The sequence below is a fragment of the Salmo salar genome, chromosome 24, assembly GCF_965601325.2.
Source record: "Salmo salar chromosome 24, fSalSal1, whole genome shotgun sequence".
NCBI lineage: Eukaryota > Metazoa > Chordata > Actinopteri > Salmoniformes > Salmonidae > Salmo > Salmo salar.
The window spans coordinates 43,704,250-43,710,498 of NC_138314.1; the positions used below are offsets into that span (position 1 = coordinate 43,704,250).

General features: G+C 38.0%; 1 long non-coding RNA gene across 1 annotated transcript; it reads left to right on the forward strand.

Annotated features, from left to right (window-relative positions):
• Nucleotides 1-2,170: 2,170 nt before the first annotated feature.
• Nucleotides 2,171-3,467, forward strand: LOC145863982 (uncharacterized). The gene is made up of 2 exons (XR_014382572.1): nucleotides 2,171-2,731; nucleotides 3,213-3,467. It is a non-coding gene; the product is annotated as an uncharacterized LOC145863982 (long non-coding RNA).
• Nucleotides 3,468-6,249: the final 2,782 nt, after the last annotated feature.

The following is a 6,249-nucleotide window of genomic DNA, read 5'->3' on the forward strand; positions in this document are numbered from 1 at the left end:
ATGAGCTGCACTACCTGAGCCACTTGTGTGGGTTGTAGACTCCGTCTCATGCTACCACTAGAGTAAAAGCACCGCCAGCATTCAAAAGTGACCAAAACATCAGCCAGGAAGCATAGGAACTGAGAAGTGGTCTGTGGTCACCGCCTGCAGAACCACTCCTTTATTGGGGGTGTCTTGCTAATTGCCTATAATTTCCACCTGTTGTCTAATCCATTTACACAACAGCATGTGAAATTTATTGTCAATCAGTGTTGCTTCCTAAGTGGACAGTTTGATTTCACAGAAGTTTGATTGACTTGGAGTTACATTGTGTTGTTTAAGTGTTCCCTTTATTTTTTTGAGCAGTGTATAATCATATTTTAAGTTAAAATGTTACAATAACCTAGCAACGTTTTTGTTATTTGGAGTCATTAAATACTTTTTGATTAGGGTCGCAGCATATTATGGACATCTGAACGCATAGCGGCAAAGGCTGGACAAATATTATTGATATCTTATTTTAATATGTAAAAAAGGCTATATACAGCAGTAAGTGTATATTATAAAGGGACACATTTTCTTTTAATAGAACAATGGCCAGTTTGGATCGCAGTTGTATCCACGTAAAACATAACATAATGGGCTATGTCTGGCCTGCGAATTCGTTGGGGTTTTTTTCGGTACGGCCCATGCGCTAATTGAGTTTTACACCCCGATCCACACTGCACCCTCATATGTCATGTCTTGAAATATGCATTGCAGACGGATAAAAATGACATTTACATTGTAGTACTTGTGACTGCCAACTTTCTAACTCTGCCGATAACGTTTGGACTTTATAGCATTCCAAGAAGGCATAGCTTATTGAGTTATTGTTAGTTTTACACGTTTATTTTTAAATTTTTTAACCTTTTATTTAACTAGGCAAGTCAGTTAAGAACAAATTATTATTTACAATGACGGCCTACACCGGACGATGATGTCGTAGATATTCCACTAGACACTCTAATGTACTTGTTCTCTTGCTCAGTTGTGCACCGGGGCCTCTAACTCCTCTTTCTATTCTGGTTAGAGCCAGTTTGCGCTGTTCTTGAAGGGAGTAGTACGAGATCTTCAGTTTCTTGGCAATTTCTCACATGGAATAACCTTCATTTTTCAAAACAAGAATAGACTGATGAGTTTCAGAAGAAAGTTATTTGTTTCTGGACATTTTGACCCTGTAATCGAACCCACAAATGCTGATGCTCCACATACTCAACTCGTCTAAATAAGGCCAGTTTTACTGCTTCTTTAATGAGAACAATAGTTTTCATCTGTGCTAACATAATTGCAAAAGGGTTTTCTAATGATCAATTAGCCTTTTAAAATGATAAACTTGGATTAGCTAACACAATGTGCCGATGGAACACAGGAGTGATGGTTGCTGATAATGGGCCTCTGTACGCCGATGTAGATATTCCATATAAAAAATCTGTCGTTTCCAGCTACAATAGTCATTTACAACATTAACAATGTCTACACTGTATTTCTGATCAATTTGATGTTATTTTAATGGACAATTTTTTTTACTTTTCTTTCACAAACAAGGACATTTCTAAGTGACCCCAAACTTTTGAACGGTAGTAAGTATTCAGACTTTACTCAGTACTTTGTTGAAGCAACTTTGGCAGCGATTACGGCCTTAAGTCTTCTTGGGTATGACCCTACAAGCATGGCAATCCTGTATTTGTGGAGTTTCTCTCATTCTTCTCTGCAGATCCTCTCAAGCTCTGTCAGGTTGGATGGGGAGCGTCGATGCACAGCTATTTTCAGGTCTCTCCAGAGATGTTTGATTGGGTCTGAATACTGATGTAAATGTGATATTATGAATACATTTGCAAAAAAAAATCTTAAAACCTGTCTTCGCTTTGTCATTATGGGGTATTGTGTGTAGATTGATGAGGGAAAAAAAGGAATTTAATCAATTTTATGTGGAAAAATGTGGAAAATGTCAAGGTGTCTGAATACTTTCCGAACTAACTGTACAGAGGGTACAAAACATTAAGGACACCTGCTCTTTCCATGACATAGACTGACCCGGTGAATCCATGTGAAAGTTATGATCCCTTATTGATGTCACTTTTTAAATCCACTTCAATCAGCGTAGATAAAGGGAAGGAGACAGGTTAAAGAAGAATTTTTAAGCCTCTAGACCAGTGGTTCTTAACCTGGGTTCGATCGAACCCCAGGGGTTCGGTGAGTCAGTCTCAGGGGTTCGGCGGAGGTCAAGACACACACCCGACTCATATGATTCGTGATGACACGCCCCGCTTGGCCATCATTGGCTGCAGGTGAACACTCAACAATCGCTTGGCCTATCTGTGCTGCAGGGAATTTGGCGCGCTCAGTAGTCGAATTGTGACTGTCGTGATGGTACGTCGTGTGATTTCGATATAACTTCGCAAACTTTCCCCTGCTGGACGACTGTGTAAGTAAGATCGAAGATGTATCTGGAATCGGAGACATTTCTGTACCCGCGGAACTGAAGCAAGCAATTGCCACGCACTTAGATGAGCTTGCAAAGTCTCTCGACGGATACTTCCCTACAAGAGAGTCATATCCAGCATGGGTGAGACAGCCGTTCACGTTTAGTGTTGAGACAACAGATGTCAATGATGAATACCTCGATGAAATCATTGAAATTCAGCAGAGCCAGGTTCAACAGCAACTCTTCAGAACAACAACGCTCTCAACGTTTTGGTGTCAACAAATGGTAACGTACCCTGTTATTGCTAAGAAAGCTCTGGAGATTTTCATACCGTTTGTTACAACATATCTTTGCGAGCAATCCTTTTCGAGAAAGGCAACAGCAGAAGTCACACTGATTTGCAGTAAATATTCATTTATGTTTTTGTGTGAAAATCATGTTTTAATGGTTTTGTTCTTTGAACACTGATGTTGATGCACGGTTCATTTTGTGCACCAGTAAAATATATACCTATGTTTTGAATTTAATTTTTCCAATTAAGAAGGGTTCGGTGAATGCGCATATGAAACTGGTGGGGGTCAGTACCTCCAACAAGGTTAAGAACCACTGCTCTAGACAATTGAGACATGGATTGTGAACAGGGTGTCAAAGGGTGAATGGAAAGACAAAAGATTTAAGGGCCTTTGAATGGGGTATGGTAGTAGGTGCCAGGCGCACCGGTTTGTGTCAAGAACTGCAATGATGCTGTCTTTTTCACGCTCAACAGTTTCCCGTATCAAGTATGGTCCATCACCCAAAGGACATTCAGCCCACTCGACACAACTGTGGGAAGCATTGGAGTCAACATAGGCCAGCATCCCTGTTGAACGCTTTCGACACTTCTCATTTTGACATATATTCTTTTGGTTGTCAAAATTGGCCATGGGAAATGGAAACGGACATTTGTGTAAATACTTTTTTTTTTCTGTATTGTTTACGTTTTCTATCAAATTAATAAAGAAATTGTGTTATAAACTGTGAATGTGTTCTATTTTTCCTCTGTTCAACTAGCAACCAAATGTCACCACAGTATAATGAGTCAATATTGATGCAAAATGTAGAGTGGGATGTCTTCTTGAGAATAGGAGGAATACATTAAACACATTTGGAAATCATGATCAGTCTTAGTAACAAATATAACTTTATGTAACATGCATCAAATCTTTATAAACAGATGATTCACAAAAAATTACAACAATATCATATTACATAAAGCATGACAGCCGCCTGAGATCCAGCATTTTTTAATTGTTTATTATTATTTTTTTTGTTTGTTTTTACACCACATGTGTTTGGGGTGAAAAAAAAAACATACTACAAATATACATTACCATTCAAAAGTTTGGACACACCTACTCATTCAAGGGTTTTTCTTTATTTTTATTATTTTCTACATTTGACTATTTTCTAGATTCTTCAAAGTAGCCACCCTTTGCCTTGATGACAGCTTTCCAAACTCCTGACATTCTCTCAACCAGCTTCATGAGGTAGTCACCTGGAATGCATTTCAATTAACATGTGTGCTTTGTTAAAAGTTAATTTATGGAATTTCTTAATGCATTTGAGCCAATCAGTGGTGCTGTGACAAGGTAGAGGTGGTATACAGAAGATAGGCCTGTTTGGTAAAAGACCAAGTCCATATTATGGCAAGAACAGCTCAAATAAGCAAAGAGAAATGACAGTCCATTATTACTTTAAGACATGAAGGTCAGTCAATCCAGAAAATTTCAAGAACTTTTAAAGTTTCTTCAAGTGCAGTCGCAAAAACCATCAAGCGCTATGATGAAACTGGCTCTCATGAGGACCGCCACAGGAAAGGAAGACCCAGATCAGATGACCTGTCCTCCACAATCATCTGACCTCAACCCAATTTAGATGGTTTGGGATGAGTTGGACTGCAGAGTGGAGGCAAAGCAGCCAACAAGTGCTCAGCATATGTGGGAACTCCTTCAAGACTGTTGGAAAAGTATTCCAGGTGAAGCTGGTTGAGAGAATGCCAAGAGTGTGCAAAGGGTGGCTACTTTAAAGAATCTCAAATATAAAATATATTTTGATTTGTTGAACACTTTTTTGCTTACCACATGATACCATATGTGTTATTTCATAGTTCTGATGTCTTCACTATTATTCTACTATGTAGAAAGTAGTAAAAATTAAGAAAAACCCTTGAATGAGTATGTGTGTCCAAACTTTTGACTGGTACTGTATATATTTAAAGAAATATGTGTATTTTCTTTGTATTGTTTGTGCAATGTCCGTTAGGACTCGGTTGATAATAAATATGAAACATGTAGCATAGCAGTAGATGGGGACAGTAGGTAAAAAAACATATCGCATTCTGATGTCCATCAGTGGCATATGCAGAAATTGCCGTATTGCTGGGCCTGTGTAAAAGTGACTGGGCCAACATTTTACAACAAAAAATATCCCGACACAATTCAGTGAAAATTTTAACACACAACATAAATGTGACCAAGAATAACCACACATTTCCTCTGAACCGTTAGTGGCCTATTGTCAAGTAAGTAGCGCAACTACACAAGTTACAACAATTTATATCACTCAGAAAAACAGGCTGACTGTCCGAGTCTAAACCAACAGAATGAAATACATTATAGGCAGCGCATGAGGTTCATGTTTGGGGAACTCAGTTCCAGAGGAACAGTCTTTAGGAGGATACAGGATTTTTTTATAAACACTTTTCATGCAACTATTTGACATTTTACATGTACGGAGACATGATCAGAATCTTTAATAGCCTACTACAAAAAGGGACACTTACACTGCTGACACTGAGAAACTGAGAACAATAGAAATGACTTTGTCTTGAATACAAACATTTCATTATTAGATTTGGAAATGGAAGATGCACACTGTAGGCCTATTGTACAATATAACGTCATACACTGAAGGGGGAAATTATTGTTCTAAACATTCCAGGGGAACTGACTCATCCGATGAACTCCGCTGTGCCAAGAAATTCATCCTGGTGTTTCCTATAAATGGGAATAAATTACAGTGCCTTTGGAAAGTATTCAGACCCCTTGACCTTTTTGCATATTTTGTTACGTTACAGCCTTATTCTAAAATGTATTACTTTAAAAAAAAAAATCCTCATCAATCTACACACAATATCACATAATGACAAAGCGAAAAACAGGTTTTTAGATATGTTTGCATATTTATAAAAACATAAAAAAGTTAAATACCTTATTTACAAAAGTATTCAGACCCTTTGCTATTAGACTTGAAATTGAGCTCAGGTGCATCCTGTTTCCATTGATCATCCTTGAGATGTTTCTACAACTTGATTCGTGTCCACCTGTGGTAAATTCAATTGATTAGACATGATTTGGAAAGGCACACACCTATCTACAGTTGAAGTCGGAAGTTTACATACACTTATGTTGGAGTGATTAAAACTCGTTTTTCAACCACTCCACAAATTTCTTGTTAACAAACTATAGTTTTGGCAAGTCAGGTAGGACATCTACTTTGAGCATGACACAAGTAAATTGTCCAACAATTGTTTACAGACAGATTATTTCACTTATAATTCACTGTATCACAATTCCAGTGGGTCAGAAGTTTACATACACTAAGTTGACTGTGCCTATAAACAGCTTTGAAAATTCCACAAAAGAATGTCTTGGCTTTAGAAGCTTCTGATAGGCTAATTGACATAATTTGAGTCAATTGGAGGTGTACCTGTTGATGTATATCAAGGCCTACCTTCAAACTCAGTGGCTCTTTGCTTGACATCA